This window comes from Perognathus longimembris, chromosome 16 (assembly GCF_023159225.1).
Source record: "Perognathus longimembris pacificus isolate PPM17 chromosome 16, ASM2315922v1, whole genome shotgun sequence".
Classification (NCBI taxonomy): Eukaryota; Metazoa; Chordata; class Mammalia; order Rodentia; family Heteromyidae; genus Perognathus; species Perognathus longimembris.
In genome coordinates this window covers 26,773,314-26,795,530 of record NC_063176.1, presented here as the reverse complement: position 1 = coordinate 26,795,530, position 22,217 = coordinate 26,773,314, and the positions used below count along the sequence as shown (strand labels likewise).

Here is a 22,217-nt window from a genome sequence, read left to right as displayed (position 1 = left end):
CATTCAAGGCCTTCAACATAAATGGATTACCTTTGTGCATTGGAAAGCCAGTGAGAAGAGTGTCTGGGATGACAGGAGAGAATAACTATCCAGATAATGCTACATACCTACCACACTTAGAAACATTAACTTGGGCAAGGCAAGGAAGGAACGCTTGGATTTTAGGTGTGGTCAGTAAAAAACAGACTGAGTCTATAATCCTCTCTTCACTTCTCCAAAGTGTATTACTGATATGTTGACATTAGAAAAACTCGGCAACTTTCTTCTCCAGACCTTTATACAGACCTTTATTCCTTCTTCCTGGCACGTGACTCAACCCAGTCCTTTCATCCAGCAGGAGGCCTTTTCTCTCCCAGAAGTCTGTCCTTCTGTACTATGACACTGACTGCACATCATGCCACACATAGGTCCTGTCTCTCTTGCACACAGGAAAGGGGCATGTCTGTTTCTCATCGGGACCTGGCCTTGTTTGGCACCTCAGGACTTACAAAGGATATGTAGAACAAATTGAATAGTTGGCTCCATGCATAGCATATCTGCATATGACTTTAGGACATCAGCTATTTTGTTCATTGATCCTCTTCATTTTATGCTGAAGGAAGAGATGCCTTTCTATATAAATCAGAGAACATAAAAAACCTCAGGGCATAGAATTCGAGTAATATTATCCTTCCTACAGTGGTAAACATGGAGGGTTTCTTAGAATGTAAAGAAGTATGTTTTTTTAATTAAAAAAGAAGATGTATAGTCTACAATCTGCCCTTGAGCCTATTCTCTATCTGTAAATTAGGGGTGGCCTGATGATTGTAGATGTTGAAGCAAACATCATCTTAAGAACTGCCTCATGAATACTATAGAACCATCTTATTATTGCCAAGAGCCCATATGATGTTAATTAGGATTCTGTAGAGTATTCATGAGTAGTCTAGAGGGAAAACAGAAGAGACTGTCATCCCTAGCAGACTTTAGCACACAACAACTAAATGATTCTTATTGACTAACTGAAAAAAAAATCCATATGAAAAAGCCTAAATAGTAAAGAAGGAAATAAAATCACTGCTGCTAGAGATTATTTTTTTGTTGAGACAGGGTCTTGCTTTGGGACCCAGGCTGGTCTTAAACTTGAGATCCTCCTGCCTCATCCTCTAGAGTATGGGGGGTGGCAGGTGTATGCCATGGTGCTTAGAGAACCCTATATGGATGTTTATAGTAAAAAGGAGTTCTGTAAGCAATTCCATTACTTATTTACATAGGAAAGAGCACTTAAATGTACACTGAAATAACATATCTAGTGGGGGAAGTAAAGCCATGAATACAACATAGCTGTATTTACAGGCAAGTCCTTGATAGATGTCCTTGGACTAAGGAATGGGTCAGTGAGGTGTCTTTGAAAAGAGGAATCCTTGGAAGGTGAGACTGAAGATTCACCCATTCTAAATGAGTTTCCTTATATTGTCTCTGTAAGATGGTGAACTTTCGGAGGCTCCCGACAGTTTCAAATACGAAAGCATGGGGTGTTTGCTGTGGGCAGGGCGGCCATTTCGACTTGGTGCAAGAGTTGTGCAGCTTCTTTGCTCTGAAACCGTCTGAGTGTGGCGCAGTTCAGTCTAGCGGGGGGCCCCTTCCTGTCATAAATAAGATTACTTTCATTTCACTTGTGGAGTGTGCTATTCCTCAGAGTAATGAATTTCCTCTGTGCCTTTGAGCACATAAACATGGTTTTCATTAGCTTTCTCTCTTTAAAAAAAAAAAAAAGGAGGGGAAAGAGAGGGAAGGAGAGATGGAGAAGAGACTGAGCAAAATTAATAAAATGTCAATTAACTCCATAAATGCAGATGCTTTTTTTATTTCCCTGACTGACTAGAACAGATTGTGAGCAGTGGCAGAAAGGCACAAGTTCATCTGTGGTGTGTAAAATGCTGGAAAAGTGAGGGTGGAGCAGGGCACAGATTTTACCCTGCGGGAACAAAGGAATGAGAGAATGAGAAGCATATTCTTTTTCAAATCTTATTTAAGGAGAATTTCATTAAAAAGCCCATTAGAGTGACAACCAAATGAGACAAATAGCTGTGGGCTCTTCTGGAACTAAGGAGTGTTACCCACAGGGCAATCTCTGAAACCCGTGTGTGTGTGTGTGTGTGTGTGTGTGTGTGTGTGTGTGTGCGCGCGTGCGCTAGTAAGAAATCCTAGCCTTTCCCAATTTCAAATGGACCCCCCCCCACACGCCCTCCCCCCTGAGATTTGTAAGTCATGCAGTTCAGAGTGCTAAATCTGCAGTTGTTCAACTTTATGGTTTGGAATCTCTTGTCAGGGGTGACTCATGATAACAGAACTAAACTGGGCTTTGCTCCTTGTGGATGCTGCATATTTGAACCTGAAAGCTATTTAGGGTCCATTGACCCTTTGACTTCTGCCAGGGTCTTTTTTTTTAACTGTTGTTTTTGGGAAATTTGTGGGTATTGAGTGGAGGATGGGAGCCTCTCAAATTACCTCAATGACAAGTTAAATCATTGTTTTTTTAAAAAAGTTTAAAACCTTTTCTCAGTGGAAAACCCCTAGATTTATCTTCCCAGCATCCTTTACTCTCAAATCAGTGTGCATTTCAGCCTCTAATTTATAGGATAGCATGTGCTTATTATACCTCTAGAGAGGAAGAAATAACAATGTTATGAATGCATCAAGGAATTAAATTCCAAGCCACAGGTTGTCACTGACAATTCACTGCAGACCAAACTTGTAACCTAGAGAAAGAAACTTGAAGCATTTCACAGCAAGGTGTCCTTCAGCCCAGCCTCGACCTCCTGGATACCTGTTGTTATTACAGTCTAGAAATACAGCTGTTTTCCATTTGAGCTGAAAGGATGGAGTTATTTAAGGAGCCAGCACTTCTCTTAGGTGAAAGCTGCCTCTGAAATGTCTACAACACACTAAAAGAACCTTAAAAATAAGTTTCTATTTCTCTTAACTGTAGCACAGGAAATTGTTTCTGGCTTTTTTTGTTGTTGTTGTGAACAGAGAGAGTATTGCATATTAAAAACTCCTTGTAGTCATTTAATACTTGTTTGGTAGTGTGCTGGTCCCTAATCAAGTCCTTCTTCCTGGTAAATCATGTCAACTCTGGCACTGTTTTGATTGGAAGCATGAGTTGTAACATTGAAAATCTCTCAGGACATAAACCTCTACAGCTGTGGAAGGCTAGCACTATTTACTGGCATTATGAAAGGAACCTGAGTGACTTCTTTGGGGAAAAAAAACACCAAGATGGAGTGAAATTCATAAGGTGCACAGAGATTTAGGATGAAGGTTTTATTGTGAGCACAGCCCTGTAACAATATCTTCATAGAAATAGATACAGAATAGTAACAATTGTTCCATGAATTGGAAAACAGTATTCCACTATCTTTTTTTTTAAAGCTTTTAAAAAAGCTTTTTTAGGGAGTAAAATAGAGTCCAAATGTTAAATATGAAGCCTGGAAGATTGAGTTCTTTTGACCAGCATTTATACTGGATGTTTTTTAAGGTACTCTATAGAAAATTTGCTTCTTGAAGGCATTTTTGCAGAGTTTGCCATTACTGTTTAGATAGCACTAATTTTTCTTGAATCAAAAGAGATGTAGGGCATTTTAATTTCCATTATTCAAAAGACATGGCTTGCTAGATTACTCCTGCTGTATTTGCTATTGGAGGAGTGTCCTTGAAGTAGAGGACATGTGTCAGAAGGTCTGGATCCCAAAGAATGGGAAAAGGAGCAAACAGAACTAAAAAAAGGTATTTTTAAAGAGCTGAGAACAACACTATGTTTTGATATTTATTTTCCAAATTATTTCTTTGTTCACATGTTCACTCCTTTATTCAATCCCATGTTCCCCTCAACATGTTTATTGAGCATCTACTGTGAGCCCAGAACTGTGCCAGGTACTGGGAGGTCTAAAGGCAATTTGCCCATGAGGACAAGGATTCCTGCCAAGAATGTCCTGTCCTTGCTCTGTAGTGTAAGGAGCAGCTGGACTCTGCAGTCAGCCTTGACATTGAACAGAACTCAATATGTCTGCATCTGAAAGCACAAACCTGTTTGTCCAAAATGATTCTTTTCGTTGCCAGCATCTTTGCTAGTGTACATAAGCTATTTGTCTTAAAAGCAATCTTCTAATTGGACATAAATCTCTGTCACATCTTGAGAAGTTGTACAAGGCCCAACAAAACAGTTCATGTGAAATAACTTTAAGTAATTTAAAGAGAGTAACTGTAAAATTAGAGTCATTCTAAAGTTATCTGTCAAGTGTAAACATCAAGAAAATCTTACAAAGGCTGCAGAAATATGACAAATGGGTTTTCTTTGAGGTCAGCATAGGATAATCAGGGAAGAAACTTCGAGAACATTAACTCAGCAAAGCAAGCACAAGACTTTTAAAAACTCATCATCATTGAGGAGTCAGAGGACACTGTGGGAGATGCGAAGCAGGATAAGATGGTCTCCAGCATAAGCCAGGGAGAAGAAAGGAAGCATAAGCCTTTCCCTTAGAAGATGCTATGCTCTGAGCTATCAGTACAGCCTAAGGAAACACAGTGGGCTCTGGGATTGCAGGCCAGAAGCCAGTGAGAAGCTATGGTCCTGGGAAATATACGGCACACCAGACTGGAAATACATAGAAAGCCATCCTGTGTTCCCATGTGGAGTGTACATGCTGTTCCTGGCCTTCCTCTCCAAGATAGATAACTCAGGATTGGCAATGGTTCTAAGAAGTGCAGTTAAAATAGGGAGGGAAATGGTGATAGTCAGATCAGATGCCATGTTAGGAGGTAATAAAATAGTGAGGGTCCTCCCATGTGATGAAATGCAGGTGAGACTATTTGTGTCTACAACCACCCAAATATAAGTCAAATGTACAAGGTCAATCTTAAATCACAGTTTTACCAGAACCAGGAGAAAGCTGCATTTAGCCACGGAGCCATGAGAAAGACGTTTCCTTCTTCTTCCTCAGTTTCTTTTCTTGTAATTGAGATTCCAAGGTTTGTTCAACAATGAACACCTGTGGGCTGGGGATATGGCCTAGTGGCAAGAGTGCTCGCCTCGTATACAGGAGGTCCTAGGTTCATATTCCCCAGCACCACATATACAGAAAATGGCCAGAAGTGGCGCTGTGGCTCAAGTGGCAGAGTGCTATCCTTGAGCAAAAACAAGCCAGGGACAGTGCTCAGGCCCTGAGTCCAAACCCAGGACTGGCCAAAAAAACAAAACAATGAACACCTGTCCTACCAGGTGCTGTGGCAAAAGGGATTTTTCTGCCACATAAATTTTAAAATCTCTGCAACCCATGTTTTTCTCCAATGCATTCAATATGCATATTTGATATTAAGAACTCTCAAAAGGTTATCATTAAGGGAAACCTCATTTCTTCCATTTGTCTGCCCATGGAGTCCTTTTTCACATTTTGTTCCTGAGAGGACTTTAGCAAACACTTTTGGAAAGACTGGACTCCAAGATCTTGAAGGTCCCTGGAAGGAGCTTAATCAAGACAGAGTAAGTGTTTCCTGATGTAGGAAATTTGTTATTTCTAGAGCTGATGGTGGAAGAAATAGTTTTCAAAGAGTAGCCATTTGTGGATGGTGACAGGTTTATCACAGGTAAATGGGAGGAGAGGCAGACAATCCAAAGGGATAAAACTACAGTCCATCCAGTGCTTTGGAATGAAGATTATTCCATTAGGATCACATATCTCTTTTGCAGCCATTGAAAGAGAAAGCACATAGAGAATGCTTATGCACGTTTTGCCTGAATCAAGCAGAGAGTTCTGCATGAGAATGAGATATGAAATTGGAAAATAGTTCTCTTGCATTGTGAAGCCAGTTACTTTCATTAAGTTTGAGTCTGTGCCCATTAAAATAGTATTTACTGTGTTCTATAGCTTGTCTCTGAAAACCTGGCTAGGCATTCAAGTTCAACAGATTTGTAAACTTGGGTCTTTCTCCACCTCTACTCACTTTTTACTATTTTGAAATATGTTTAATGCATGCACTTCTCCATTTCTTGACCTACTGGCTGACTTTTTCATCCTTCTTTCACTTCCCTACTTCACCAAGCATGTTTATGTAGCTACAGTGGTCTTCCAACATTGCTGAGCATTTTCCTGATATTTATTAGACTTTTGGGAGAGCAAATGAATATGGTGATTGAAAAATTAAGGCTTTATTTTCTCCAGCCCAATTTAGTCTCTGTTCCTTTGGTTTCATTTTTCCCTGTGCTACTTTTTACTCTGCTTTATACTCAGGTTGAGAAGGGGTCTGAGAAGAAAGCTGGCATCCTGCATGGTCTACCTTAATTGGGTGCCTGGCTTTATTGCTTCTGGTTGGGATTGGCTAACAGAGAGGCATCTACTATAAATCTTACTAGGCTACTGGGGCCACCCTCTCCACTGAGCACCTTTCTCTGTGCTTTGAGCACTTCTTCCTTTCTCTGTCTTTTTGGGCCTAGGCATGGCCTGTTGTAGTGGACCTCCACTAATTAATTGTCTTTAAACCCTGCCCATATCTTTATAATAGCCTTTTTATTAAGTTCTCCTCAAATGACCCAGTCTGAGTATGTCATCTGTTTCCTACAGAGATGTTGACTGAGAGGTTCCCACCTTCCCATAACCAACTCTGTCCTTTTGCTGTCTAGCCAATAACAATAAAGGGCAGTTTACATTCACTCACTGTCTTAAGGAAGGCTCTGTGTTCCATGAGTCTCTTCTTGACTCCTACCTCTTCTACTCTGACACACACACACACACACACACACACACACACACACACACATAATATACACGTATGTCTACAAAAAATGTTCCCTTGTATACCAGCTTATGTTCAGTCAGACCAAAGCTGCTCGTGCTTCTAGCCACTGTTTCATGTGTGTGCAAATGAGGAGAGGTTGCCAGTTGACAGCCTAACTTGGCAAACTAACTTGGCAAATTAAGTTGATAGTCATCATTTACAGTCACAAAACTTTTATGAAGTACCACCAGGCACTGGTAAACAGATTATATATGTAGGAGGAAGGAACTAATATTATTTTGATTTTATAGATACTGATAAAGAGGATTTAGATTGCATCAAGATATGCCTATAATAAGTACTAGAACTAGCATTCGAATTTAGACAGTCTAACTCCAGAATCAATATTTTTGTTTTTTGTGTTTTTCAATGGTACTGAGGATTGAGTTCAGGGCTTCATGTTTGCAAAAAAAAAAGTACTGATTAGCTTACTTATGTAACTGTAATCCCTTTGTACATCAACTTTACAGTAAAATAATATAAAAAAGAAAGTGCTCTACCTCTTGAGTCACAAACTAGCCATTTTTACTTTTAGTTATTTTGGGGATAGAATCTCACATTAATGCCCAAGCTGGTCTGGACCATTATCCTCCTATTTATGTTCCTAGACATTAATGCAAAAGAACAGAATTTTCAGATATCTTCAACATCTGTTGTCTTGGCCACTGTGGACTTGGGGAGTAGAGTTGTAAACTAAAGAGTGAAAATACCAAACTTGGCTCTGGTGGCTCATGCCTGTAATCCTAGCTTCTCAAGGGAGGTTGAGATCTGAGTATTATGGTTTAAAGCCAGCCCAGACAAACAAATCTGTTAGACTCTTATCTCCAATTGACCACCCAATAGCTGGAAGTAGAACTGTGGTTTAAGTGGTAGAGTGCTAGCCTTGAGTGAAAAACCTCAGGAACAGTGCCTCGACCCTGGGTCCAAGCCCCGAGACTACCCTCTCCCCCCACCCAAACCCCCAATAGAATTCCCAAGAGTAGTAAGCTTCCCAGGGAGGGTAGGAAGGGAGTGATCTAACACTGAAAAATACCCACTGACCATGAGTAGTCTGTCTCCTTGACTCTTCGCCCTCTTTACTTCCAGTGGTATTCAGCCTATCCTCAGGGCATCTGGAAGGTTTCCAGGATGCTCTGACAACATGTACAAACATCCGATCTCCCATCATGCTACCCTCATTTCCACAAGCACAGTGATCAATACTTCCAAATTCCCACTGGCTACTTAACTATTGAGCCATGTGGTGCTGAACGAGCTACTTGTCCTCTGTGAAAGTTCTTTTATCTGTCTGAAGGAATCCTGGTGGCAGCCATCTTGCAGGGTTGGTGAAGGAATCAAATGAAGTAAACAATGGCTGGAATGTAGTATTTAAATGTTAGTTATGGGTGTATTCTGATGACAATGACAGTGGTGGGTGTCTGGCCATCTACTAGGTCATCTTTATGAGGGATAATTTCCCTCCAGTTTCCCTGGTCCTCAGACATGGGTCACTGAAGTTGGCCCAATGTGGCCTCCACGTGGCACTTGTTTGTGTCTCTCTCAAACCTCCCGCTCTTCTAGTTCTCATATTGCCAAGAAGTCCACAGGAGTGGACAGCTCCAGACAAGAGCTATTCTGAATCAGATCCCAAAGGTCTCCCTCACTGACCACATAGCGTCTGTATGTTGTTATTCAGTTTCCTGCTGAAGCTAAGGGATGGACACCTAAGTATTGCTTCTTTTTATAGCTGGCCCTGACTAGCACATTGGCTGATTAGAAGGAAGGCCTCACAGAACATTCATTTTGAAGAGCATAGTAATACTTAAGAACCAGGACTATTTCAGACATTTATTGCAAACTGTTTATTTCCTAAAATCGGAGGGCCTACTTTTGTTTACTTCCCCCTAATGAGAACTCCTAGGGCACTTGAAAGCTGCTTTTGTGTCCTTTTGCTGCCCTCACTTGGCAGCTGACCCATCCAGAAACATTTGACTAGTGCTGTCTTTACAGTTGTGATTTACCTATGGAAGGGATCCTCTGTCCCTTTAGAATTGTGGCAAGCTGCCTCTATTGGCCAACTGCAAATCACAACTTTTTATCTTATTTCCAATCCTGTCACTAGTTCCCTTTTCCTTTAGAAGACATTTCCTTGAGCTCACCTTCATAAGTAAAGTGCTTCCTCCTCTGTTTATTGATGTACTGGGACATACTTTTATGTTGTACACATTATGTTAACATTACTAGAGCTTACTTATATGCCAGGTACAGCATTGGCAGTGCTAAAGATGTCATTGTAAGTAAACTCCAGGACCAAGCTAACAGAACTGTCTGTGATGCTGGCAATGTTCCGCATCTGCACTGCACAGTATGGTAGCCACCGTCCATGCATGTCTGATGAATGAAACTTGTGATTTTATTAATTAAATTTATATGTCAATGTTTACATTGCCTCCTGACTACTGTATTGAATGGAACAGTTAAGAACATGACCTTTTTAAGAACAGTGATCTTTCTTGATCTACTTGTACCAGTACCAGCAATATCTGTGTAATAAAAGAAGGAAGGGAAGGGAAATGAAAGAGAGAGAGAGAGAGAGAGAGAGAGAGAGAGAGAGAGAGAGAGAGAGAGAGAGAGAGAGAGAGAGATTTCTTGTTACAGGTTAGGAGATATACTGGAAGCTATTTGTTCTTATATTTGTTCTCAGAAGGCAGAGATTGTCTTTCCTTTGCCTGTCCCTTTAGACCCATTATCTAAAACTATATGAAGGATCATCAGAGGCACTCAAGAAATGTCAAGTTGACTCAAATACTGCCTGCAAACAAGATGACTCTTTTGGTGATAGAAATCTTATGAGCAGATCAGAGTTCCTTTCACTGTAAGTACCTACTCAGCTTCCTGCTGCACACAAATTCTCACATGTGTCCTCTTGGCCTCTTTGCTCTTTGTGGAACCACACTATTCTGGCTTCCTCTTTCTCTTTTCTTCCCCCTTCTTTTTTTTTTTTGGCCAGTCCTGGGCCTTGGACTCAGGGCCTGAGCACTGTCCCTGGCTTCTTCCCGCTCAAGGCTAGCACTCTGCCACTTGAGCCACAGCGCCGCTTCTGGCCGTTTTCTGTATATGTGGTGCTGGGGAATCGAACCTAGGGCCTCGTGTATCTGAGGCAGGCACTCTTGCCACTAGGCTATATCCCCAGCCCCTTCTTCCCCCTTCTTGATAGCCATGTCAAAGCTGTCAGAGTACTACATAGTCTTATTAACTCCAAGACACTTGATATCACTAATAGAAACAGCACTGGCTTTATTAGTTGATGTCTTAGATTCAAGTTTTAACTTTACATCTTACTTCATTTTTTTTTTTTTTTGCCAGTCCTGGAGCTTGAACTCAGGGCCTGAGCTCTCTCCCTGGCTTCTTTTTGCTCAAGGCTAGCCCTCTACCACTCGAGCCACAGTGCCACCCACTCTGGCTTTTTCTATATATGTGGTGCTGAGGAATCGAACTCAGGGCTTCATGTATGCTAGGCAAGCACTCTACCACTAGACCATATTCCCAGCTCCTACAGCTATACTTCTTATGTTAACTTGGGTCCAACTGCCTAAACACTTATTATTTTTCATCTTATGTTGTCCTCCCTATTGTATTATTAAAAGATAAAAAGTACTAAAATAGTAATCTTCCTGATTTTCCCTTCATTTACAAACCAGTCTGTTATATATATATATAAGCACTCAAGAAATTTCCCTAATAAGTAAATAAAAGTCAGCTTTTCATTTTTGTCCCAAAGGTAAATCAACCAAACCACCTACTTAAACTGGATAAACAAAGAGAAAGACAGTGCTAGAAGACAACTTAAGAGTCTAGGAAAAGGTTTAGGGTAAGGGTAGGGTAAACCCTTTAGGGGAGAGGGCTAACTCCCATCCCACTGTGCTCTCCTCAGAGACTTCGTGGAGAGGGCAATAGTTTACACACATAAATTGCCACTGTAGAACAGCTCTGTGAGCGTGATACCACATGCACCCTCCCTCACTGGAGGATGACCTGAGCAAGGTAGCCATGCTGTGGGACCTAGCAGCAGCGGTTTTGATCACTATACTACATGCATGTGTTTGAAAAGTATGAAATGCTAGTGGGATTTTTTTTTAATGAAGCAAACAGCCAATTTTGTAGCATTTATTGTAACTTACAGTTTGTTGTTTTTGATGAAAGATCACACTAGAAATACTCTGGACCCTTTTAGAGCATTCAATTTTAGGAGCCAGTATTGGTCTCAGTTCTGCTATCAGCTAGTCACGTGATGAATTAATTTGGGCAAGTTCTGGAGGCTTCAGTTTCCTCATCTGTCAACTAAGGAAGCAGAAAATGTAGTCGCTCTATTACATAATCTCATCTTACATGTGCTTGTACCACGTACAACAGTAGTCTACCCTTATCCATGCAGTATGTATTCCAAGGTCCACACTGGATGCCCGAAACAGCACAGAATTCCAGGCCTAATTTATACTGTTTTCTCCTCTATATCCATACATTTAGTACAGTTTAATTTAGAAATTAGGCATAGGAAGAGATTAATAACAACAAAATAGGACAATTATAATAAGCTATAATAAAATTATCTGCAGATCTGCAGATTATCTCAGAATATCTTTCCATACTGTATTCACTCTCCCTGTGTGAGATGTTCTGATGGCTTTGTGAAGATAGAAATGAGCGGCAACATAGGTCTTCTGTCATAGCATTGATCTACTATGTGAAGGTTACACAAGCACTAGGATACTGGAACTGGGATAACTGAGATGTCTACCAAGTGGTTAATGGCAGGGAATATGCCCAGTGTGGATAAACTAGACAAAGGTGTGGTTTACACCCAGGGTGGGTGGAGCAGGGCAATGGGAGATTTCATTGTGCTACCTAGAATGGCATGCAATTTAAAACTTGCCAACTGTTTACTTCCTAAAATAGGTTATCTCTGGATGTGATTAATATTATAGTCATTATATTGATATTGTTATTAATAACTGGTTAATCACCAGTAATGATTGGTTACCTGTAGAATTTCTCATTTAATATTTTGGGACCACAGTTGACTGAAGGTAACTGAAACTTTGAACATTGGAACCAAGGATAAAGAGGACTACTGTCTAGATATTAAATATGTGTCCAGTTGTAATTGTAGTATTTGTTAAATATGTGTGGGAAACCTGAAGACCGTCAGCATCAGCAGTGATCTCCTGGAGGAGTAGACTCCTAATTACAGTTTTCTTGATGGACAAGATACCAGGAGTTACCAGGGACCATGGCATGTTCAGGACTATACATCGTTGAGTAGGGGATTCACACAACACGCACGTGCCCATATGTGCATTTATGTATATGTGTGTGCATGGGGAGGGGAGGGTAATGATAGAGGGCAGAGTGGAACAGAGGAGCAGGGAGGGGAACACTCATTTCCAAAGGAATCCAAAGCTCAAGCCTAAGGCTTTGATCTGGGAGCAGCAGAGAGGTGTGCTCTGAATTAGAGGAGTAACCTGATGAAAATCTTGGAGCCTAATAGACAGTAGAAATTTTCTTTTGAACATTTATGGACTTCATTATTTGACACCATTAGCTATGCAATTCAAGGGCTAAGTATTTTCTCTTCAGAGATAGAATATAAAGTTCTCTTTCTTCCTGAGTTACATCTCTATTAAGTCTCAAAGCCTCTCTCAATGTAAAGAGCTAGTGAAAATACGATTCAGTCTACATATGTTTAATACATAAGAAGACAGTTATCACTGAACAAACACGTGTTAAATGCTCACTATGTTTGCCTAACAGTTCTGCAACAACTTAGTTTCCCTTCATTGAGGGAGCCTTACCTCTCCCTGCTAACAAAAATCTACCAGCCTTACTCAATTTTGAGTAAAGACCAGGAGGCATAGCAAACTACCTGAAGATAGGCCAGGGTGCTGAGATGTTTCATACTGAGGCTTAGTACTCAAAATGAGGTTCCCTTTGCTCTTCCATATACAATCCAGCTGGATTTCTAACCTGTCCTTGAATGGAACAGAGACAAATTTACAGGCAACAGAGAGCCACACAGTTGGTATAAACATTAAAGAAGACAGCTGGAAAGTGTGTTATAACTAAAGAGAACAAGAACTGCTCAGCTCCTACTACTTGCTGCCGGTTTAGGATATCAGGCAAATGCTGCAAAATCAAGTTTTTGAAGAAATCAATCTGAAAATCTCAATTTGGGCATGAAATCAGTTTTTAGATATTGGGAATAATCATCTCTTTGGGGCCTCTAACAGAGCTCAAGGAGATGCCATCACTAAGCTGCCCCTGAGGCTCTTCTGGCCTTTCTCAGTCTGTGCTACCAAAAGGAGCTACCTGTGAAAGCCTTAGGCCCAATGGTGCCCTGCGTGCACCCCAAGGCTACAGCCTCACACCTGGTCCAAGTGCACCAAGTGCTAAGCCAGTGTTCTCAGCTGAACCCTACACAGCACTCAGGCTTAATGTGCAGAGAGACAGGCCTTTTATTTTTCTGACATCCAGCTATGTCAAACTAAAGAGTAAAAACTCCTTTGCACCCTCTGTGGTTTGCACTCATTGCCAGCTGCCAGTTCTCCTTTTGAGAGAAAGAACAGCAAGGTTGTTCCAAGTATAGCCTGGCACCTTTCACCTCTCCAGTCTTCTCATCTGTGATTTGTGGTTGAAGTGGCTCATTGTTTAAAAACATAGTTACTTAGTGCCATGAATGAGGGAGCAGTTGGTGCAAACTCTGGGTAAGACCTTTTTTAGTAGATTCATCTGTGTTCCAAGTCTAACAAACTCCACGGAAGGCTTCCTGGACAAGTGACACCTATGCTTAGCCTATGTGGATCAGAAGTTTGCAAGTTGAAGAGGACAGAGAAAGGAATGTCCTGATAGTGGAAATAGCACATGCAAAGGCCTCTGAGAGAAGAAAGCTCAGAGGTGGCCACACTTTCCATTCTAAGAACAGAGTGGTAGGAGATAAAGCTGGACAGGTGACAAAGGACAGTCAAAAGGGTTCGTAATAGGGTATGGTGTTATTTGAGACGGTCAGTCTTCTCTCTGACCAGAGCACAGCATTTTACTTGCTTATGTTGTCAGGGAAACATGACTCCTCCCACGTTATAGTATGATGTCCCCTCTCCTCAGCACCAATCACCAGATGAAAGTATTTTCTCATTATTAGACATGAAGTCATGTATGTTCAGTAGGAAATACGTTTATCCCAATTTTTACAAAATTTTTCATTAAGGTAGAATCTAAAACAAAAATAATGTCCCCGTTTATGTGGATATCACCCTCAATTCCCTCATGTTGGGGCCACCTCTCCCTGTCCAGCCAGTTATGTAAAAGAATCAGAATCATCTTGTAATCTGATGAGAAACTTATAAAGTGGAATGTAAATTCATCAATCTGGTCTTTACTAATTTCAAGACTCATTTACATGAGTGTTGAACTGAATTCTGTGTTGTCATAACTATGAAATGGGGAGTCTCTTATCTTGGAAAAGATAAGAGAACATACCACTTAACTCTATTGTGCCTTTTATACCTGCCACAGAATATTCTGTTGCTGCTACTGGGTTTCCCCAAGTGTTCTTATCCTTCGTCTGCTCTAGAAAGCCTCTGTTAGCAGGGCATCATGAGAGGAGGGGAGCCTGGAGCTCCTATGAAATACTGCATATGGTGCCAGTGGCAGCAGTATGAGCTCCGCAGGATGCAGTCCTAAACATTTCCAGCATGGCAGCATAGAGCAAGACCCTAGGTTTTGGAGAGGCAGGTCATAGTCTGTAGAGCTAAACTAGTCAATAGCCTACCTGGAGTCAGGAACCCCCTCAAGCTGACTGGAAGTTAAACATTGAAAAGTTGCCTGATGACATTGCCATCCTGGGTATTTTAGACTTAACAAATGCAACTAAGTGCTTATTCTGGGCTTTCAGAAAAGATTGGCTTGTCCAACATGTAGTGTTTCCAGCAGAAGCCTGGAATGCAGCCTTATCTGCTCCCTCTCTCAGGCGACCCTCTGTCCCGCCTGCTGACCCTGCTTCCTCACACCAGGACATTTTCTGGATTGGGACAAGTGGACAGCCTAATTTGTTCTTGGCAAGAGCCATGGCCTACATTACTGTTAAGGTCAGGAGAATCTAAATAATTCTGAGTTCTGGTCTTTGGATATAAGATGGGCCAAAGTAAATAGAATTTCATTTTGTTCTCTCACCTGAAACTCCAGATGCCCCTATGTCTGCTTATCCTTGAGGCCAGCATCTTCCCTTCTATTTCTCAGAAGGCGAGGGAGGGAAAATCCTCTCCATCTCAACATGGAACACATTGAGTTGCTATGTGAAGATGCTGGGATACAGAAACTAGGACAACTTGAAAGCCCAAACATAAAACAGCAGTTTAAAAAGGGAAAATGACTCCAATGTGTTTCTAATATGCGCCACACAGGAAACAGAGGCGGTGCGGGGGGTTGGGGGGGAGGCTGGAGTGCAGCTCGCACTCAGGGGTGACCGTCCCAGCCTCCAGCTGGAGGGCTTTTATCATTACTCTGTTATCGTCTGCACTTTAGGTCTCCAAAGCAATGGGTCTTCATAGCCAGAGAAGCTTGGGATGGGACTCTGTGTCTCTTTACCGTTTAAAATTTCAGACAAGTCTACTCTTTGATTTGGGGTGCGAATGTATGGACAAATGCTTCTACCATCAAAGTCAACTTTTATTCTGTCCAGACCATATTCTGTTTTAACTAATACTAAGGGAATAAAGTGACTAAAAGACAGTACCAAGAGTTCAGTGACTTGTGTCAGTGTTGTTCAGACAGTATGTCCCTCTGGCTAAACCTGGCATTCAGCAAGAACCATGCTCAGTCTCTTTGTTGCCAGTAGGGTCAGTCATCCTTTCTGCTACCACTGAGGCCTCCTGGGTCAGGAGCAATAACTTCATGTGTGGGAGATAACACTGCCTCAATGGGACACACGTGGAGCTTCATGCTGGCCCACATAAGCCCGCACTATTCCATGGCTTATAGTTATTTAAATGCCTTCTGTGTGTGTGTGTGTGTGTGTGTGTGTGTGTCTGTCTGTCTGTCTGTGTGTCTGTCTGTCTGTCACTCTCCACTCTCACTTTGTCCTTTTCCTTGGAGACTGAGTTAAGAGAGGTATTGGCTCTTCAAAGCAGGCAGTGCTTCAATAGCAGCTATCAACGCAGGTTGTTTGGAAATTGGTAGAGGACTGAACAGTTTTAGATGATCTATAAACTTCATTCATATCCAGGACCTGGCATGATGCTAAGTTCTGGGCAAACAGAAATGACTCCATTCCTGCTTTTAAGAAACCAAATCCAGAAGATGATACACAAGTAGTCACAGTAATTGCTCAATGATACCATTTTACTTCCTTTCTTACAGGAACAATCATTTATGAATAAAATAACTTCTCCAGCAACAGATATTGGTGTTGTCATTAACACAGTAGGCTTTTACAGAGGTATTTTAGATGACAACAACGATGATGATGAATGTACTTTATGAAATTATATAGATGCAGATACTCTCTTCCTAGTGTTAATGCATTTCTTTGCCTTGTAAACAATGATAGCAGAAGCTGGGAGTCTGAACAACTTTATGGCATCTCATAGAAGATAGGACTTTAATGGTCCATGGTGGGCTATACTCATAGAGCAGGATGGCAGAAAGTTAAGCCCCAAAATCAGAGTATAGCCCCTCATAAGATGCCAGGGGAGCATGTGGATGTCTAAAGCCTCAAATTATACTAAGTGAAGTGAGCCAGACCCAAAGAAACATGGACTCTATGGTCTCCCTTATTGGGAATAATTAGTACAGGTTTAGGCAACTCATAGCAGAGCATCACAAGGCCCAATAGCTATACCCTTATGAACACCTAAGATGATGCTAAGTGAAATGAACTCCATGTTATGGAGACAATTGTTATATCACAGTTGTAACTACTTTCAACGTCCCATGTATATCTGTAGCTTCTATTATTGATGATGTTCTTGTATCACCTTCCTGTGGTTGTACCTATACTATCTCTGTAATCTTATCTGAATTTATTGGAAACCGTGTATACTGGTATTGGAACTAGGAAATTGAAAGGGAATACCAAAATTGAGAGACACAGGGTAAAAAAAGACAAACAACTACAAAAGCAATACTTGCAAAACTGTTTGGTGTAAGTGAACTGAACACCTCAGGCGGGGGAAGGGTAAGGGGGAGGGGGGAGGGGGGTATGAGGGGCAAGGTAACAAACAGTACAAGAAATGTATCCAATGCCTAACATATGAAACTGTAACCTTTCTGTACATGAGTTTGATAATAAAAATTTGGGGAAAAAAAGGTAAAGGAAAACAAAACAAACAAAAAGCAACAGTGTTGTAGTGTTGAGTGTTGTAGTCCACTCTGTGCCTTTGACACAGGGCGCCTCTATCTCATGTGACAAGGTTCAGTTAGCTCTCCCAAGGCATTAGCAGAGCCAGAAGTAAAACCTACTTCTCTGGCACCAAGACTCCTATAATTTCCACATCCCCTTTTACAATTGTAGGGGGTCAGAGGCAGCATAAGAAGCTAGTAAATATTAGGGCTACAGAAAAGTGAAGTAAGAAGGCAATGTGAAGTACTAATAGAGAATTCTTGCGATTTGGTCACAGTCCATGAAAAATTGGTCTAGAATACATGGGATCCCCAAGGCACCCCCTTCTGTGATCCCCAGCCAGTGGGGTTTCTTCAGCTCACCCCTAGTCATTCAGGGGATACCAGAGGAGTGGTCCTACAACTGGCTGTGGGGATCTGCCCCCTCTGAACTGGAGTGTCCTCCAGGGTTGCTTGCTCGCGGTCGGCTAGAGAGGAGCAGCCTTGGAGGACAGATGGGAATAGGAAGGTGTCGCTGTGCCTCATTCCCTCACTGTGGCACTGCCACCAAGGCCTGCAGTTCATGACCCCATCAACTCTGACATGCCCAGTTATCACCGCATTTCCTCTGTCTCCAGCTCTCTTTTCTGAGAATGACGATTGCCAGGTACAAAGTAGTCTGGGACTAATTTTAGTGTCCTAGACAGTTACAGTGATTTTCATTAATTTTATGGCTATTTTTAATCAGCACAGTTTGGAAGCACGGGGTGGAAATCCAGCCAAGTTGCCAACTTTTTTCCAAGTGTCTATACAGTGGCATTTTGTTTTCACCACACAATCACATGTGCCCCTGACTGCCTATTTCTTCCACGTTCTTGAGGTGATCGTTTAAAGGGGAAAAACAGCATGTGTAAAAAATTATATGGAATCTCCTCCACTCAAAAGGCTGTTTTTCGATAGTGAGCCACCAAAGTTATTTGAATGATTTCATTGCAGCACATAAATAAACTACTCAATTAAAGAAAAAAAACAACTTTAAAATGCACTCATTTTTTTAAAGCTGCCTGGGGAAATGCATCCATTACACAGACAGTACATTTTTGAGATTCATGCTCCACCTCATTCCAAGCAGATTTGAGATAGCTTCAGGACAAATATTGGCACATAGAACAAATTTAAACTCCGAGTTTTGATCACAAAATGGCTTCCTGCTTATCCAGGCCTCCTTTCCTGCCTTTCTGATGCTCTATCACAGGTTCCAGGGAAGTGCTGGTCTTAACACCCACTATCCCTGTGGTTGGGTGGAGCAGTACACAGGCATTCTGAGGCTGATCTTCTGAAAGTCAGAGCTCTAATGACCAGGCTGTGTGTTGTCGCCAGTGATCTTCCTCCCTCCTCTAGTATTATCCAGAATTTTGTCTCTCAGTGCCAGTCCCATTCCCAAGAGAAGCCTATCCTTAAGCTTGTGTAATTCCCTGCTCTTCCATGCTCAGGAACCTTCCATGCTTTCCCTGGTTCTCTTGCTGGTGGGAGTTTTCCTCTTCTACCCCAAACCTTTCTCCTAAGGTGGAAGGACAAGAATATAGACTTTGAACACAACATACTTGGGACACAATCATAGTCTGTCTTATTATTGTTGAAATGTTGACAATTCAGCTTCCATTTCTTTACTTTTAAATGGTAGGAATAATAGTATCTACCTCACCAGTCTTCACCTCTGTGTTTCTTTCAGGACCTGACATAAATATTTTGTTCAATTATTATTAAACTTATCTCTGGGCCAAGCCTAATGGATGCCAGCTACCTAGCTTCTGGGCTTCTTCGTGCTGCCTATAAACAAGCTTTGCTCTCCTACAGACCAGATCTGCTCAGCCCTTGCTCTACCACTGCAATGCCATGTAGTGTCCCTTAATGAACCTGTTTCCCTATTTCTTCCTGTCCTACTGTGTACCCCTCATCAGCATTCTCTCCCCATTCTGCACACCAGGGCCTAGTCTGCCCTCAATTCCATTGGGTCTGCCCAAACTTGGTGAGTCCATGCCCCCCATCTCAGTCCTGTCTCTGCTGCACAAGAAGACGAAGAGCACACAGCAGAGTCCCTTCATTGTCACTTATCCCCTTCATTACAAGAACCAATCCTCTAGATGTCATTTATTCTAAAACTACTCATTATAAAACACAGTTGGATATAATGGTGGTGAATACAAGTGTACATGATATCTGCCCTCAATTTGTATGCTTTAGTAAGGAATACCAGCCAGGGGCTGGGGATATGGCCTAGTGGCAAGAGAGCTTGCCTCGTATACATGAGGCCCTGGGTTCGATTCCCCAGCACCACTTATACAGAAAACAGCCAGAAGTGGCGCTGTGGCTCAAGTGGCAGAGTGCTAGCCTTGAGCAAAAGGAAGCCATGGACAGTGCTCAGGCCCTGAGTCCAAGGCCCAAGACTGGCCAAAAAAAAAAAGGAATACCAGCCAATGTGGAAGATATTACACAGTTGACACTGTCACTTGTCTCAAAATACCCTTCTTTAAACTGGTAATCACCATGGTTCTTCTACTTGGACAAGTTACATAGCCCCAACTATGCCTCATTTTCCACATCTGAAAAATAGAAGGAATGATGTGGCAGGCAGCCTTGCTTTTCTGCCTTGTCGAGACTCCTTAAAGCAGTACACAAACTGTGTAGTTGTATCATGAGCCTTCAATGAGATAATTCTCTTAAAGTAGTTAAAAAGGAACAGTAAGAGAGGCACAGTGCAGTGCACAGTAACATTATTATTCACTGGAGCAGCAAAACAATACTAGGGCAAACATATTGCTGGATTGGTACCACTCAGGGCCTTACATATTTTTGCAGCTGCTTTGTCTCATGGAAACATGTTTGCAATCAAGTTTAAACAGCTTTCTTATTAGGGCTAGTCTATCCTTCAGGAGCCACTGAATCATGTATGATGGCTTCTTGTCTGACCCCTACTTCAGCTCTTCTTCTAAGAGGATAATAATTGAGCATGTCAAATTTGCTGCAGTGCCATAGAGTCTGAGAGAACATTTGTATAAATGACAGGTTTAGCCATGCAGCAATAATGAGGCAGGAGTGAAAGAGGACGGAGGAAGAGAGGGAGGAAGAAGGGAGGTGATATAAGAAGGTGAAGCATGAAGACAGGACAGGAGAGTCGAAGGACAACATAAAGGGGAGAGAAGACAAGCCTGGACACTCATGAGTACTGAAGGTGCAGAGAGAGAAGTCATTCATCATGCAACAGAAAAGGCAGGATTTTGAGAAAACAAAGTACATCAGGCAGATTTGAGGGGAAAAAAAGATAGAATTTTAAAAAATGAACCTAAAGATTAGAAGGAATATTATTCGATAGCAAAATAGAAAGCATACCTTATTAGATTACCTCTAATGAAGAGCAAAGTTTGTCTGACACAAATCAGTGCACACTCTTAGGGCACTTCTGAAAGTATCTCCCTGCCCAACCCCCACCATCATCATTTCTTCCTTTCCATTCTATTTGAAATGAACACACTGAGAAAACATAAAGGGTCTTTATCACCCATCAGTAAAAACATGGGGTGCCGAGACAGAATATTATACTATTGTGCTTTATTCATTATATGTAATATATTATTATATTGGAGATTACAGTATAGATAAAGACAAAACTGAAGCTATCCTGTTAGTAAGACTTTTAATTCACCCCTCTTCCATGCACAAATAGTGGCATATCAGTCACAGAGCATACCCTTAAGTTCAGTAGATGAGGATTCCACCAAAAGACATGAAAAAAATACTAACCATATAATACACAAAACACTAGCCACATGATTCACAAGTCACTTCCATAACTTCCATCACTTCCTTTCTAAGAAGGGAAGAGGAAACCTGCAGAAACATAATCTTCTGACCCTCACCCCTCCCTGTTAGAGACTGGGCTTGCTAATGTGGCAAATGGAAGGACTTAACTTGGCTTTCCCAAAGTACCAATTTTTCATGCAAAAAAAATGCAAATGTTGACACTTTTCCTCCAGATTATTGTGACACTTAGAAATAAAATATATAAGTCAGGTGCTGGTGGCTCATGCATATAATCCTAGCTACTCAAGAGGCTGGGATCTGAAGATCATTGTTAGAAGTCAGCCCAGGCAGAAAAGTCCCCATGCGGCTCTTGAAAACTCAAAAACCAGAAGTGGCTCAAAGTGGTTGAGCGTTAACCCTGTCCCTGAGTAACTCTTGCTCAAGGCTAGCGCTCTACAACTTTAAGCCACAGCTCTACTTCCAGTTTTCTGGTAGTTAGAGATAAGTGTCTTATGGACTTTCCTGCCTGGTCAGACTTTGAACCATGATACTCAGATCTCAGCCTCCTGAATAGCTAGGATTATAGGTATGAGCCACCTGCGCCCAGTAAGAAACTTAAAATTTTAAATTAAGGAATTTGTCAGAAGTCTTGTGAGTTGAGAAACTGGTGCATCACCACAGCATGTAGCACAAAATAGCTGCTGGGAGAAAACTCACTTGCTCAGGCAAGCTTGAGCCCTCATTATCAACTATGAAAATTAGGTTTTTACTATCAAGATGTCTTCCCCTACACCACAAAGAAGAAGCTATGAGAAATTTAAAGTCTCATTTGTAGTTCATAGCTTTAAGAAAACTTGATAGGACTTTCCTTTCTAAATCACCCAGGGAAAGGGGAGGTGAGACACTATGTCCTCCACAGTGCAGAGGGCTAGCTGTGGAGGGAAGAGGTTGTGTGTAACCTACCAAGATCTGCCTGCCCTGCCATCCCATGTCAGGAGGGACAAGGACAAAAGTAGAGTCTGGAAAATTACATGCCACTTCTGTCTCCTAAATGTCTTCATAGAAATTATCTCTACAATCTCTTCACCGCTTGAAAAAATAATCTCCACATAGAGCCCCTGCTCTTTTTTAGTGTTTTCTTATCTGATTGGAAATTCCTGGATGTGTTCAGGCTCGGTTCTAGAATGGGTGGACATAGCTGGAATTGCAGAGCGTCATCTGTTGCATATTTGGAGCAACTTTCTTAAACCTAA

The 22,217-nt window shown here is 41.6% G+C and overlaps 1 protein-coding gene and 1 long non-coding RNA gene across 2 annotated transcripts in view; one reads left to right on the top strand and one right to left on the bottom strand.

Annotated features, from left to right (window-relative positions):
• The window catches only part of Scfd2 (sec1 family domain containing 2), a 304,249-nt gene that overhangs the window by 196,344 nt on the left and 85,688 nt on the right, over positions 1 to 22,217 (top strand). The gene's annotated exons all lie outside the window — the stretch shown is intronic.
• Positions 2,445 to 6,771, bottom strand: LOC125364690. Its single transcript, XR_007213556.1, has 2 exons — positions 5,249 to 6,771; positions 2,445 to 5,030 (listed from the first exon to the last, which is right to left on the bottom strand). It is a non-coding gene; the product is annotated as an uncharacterized LOC125364690 (long non-coding RNA).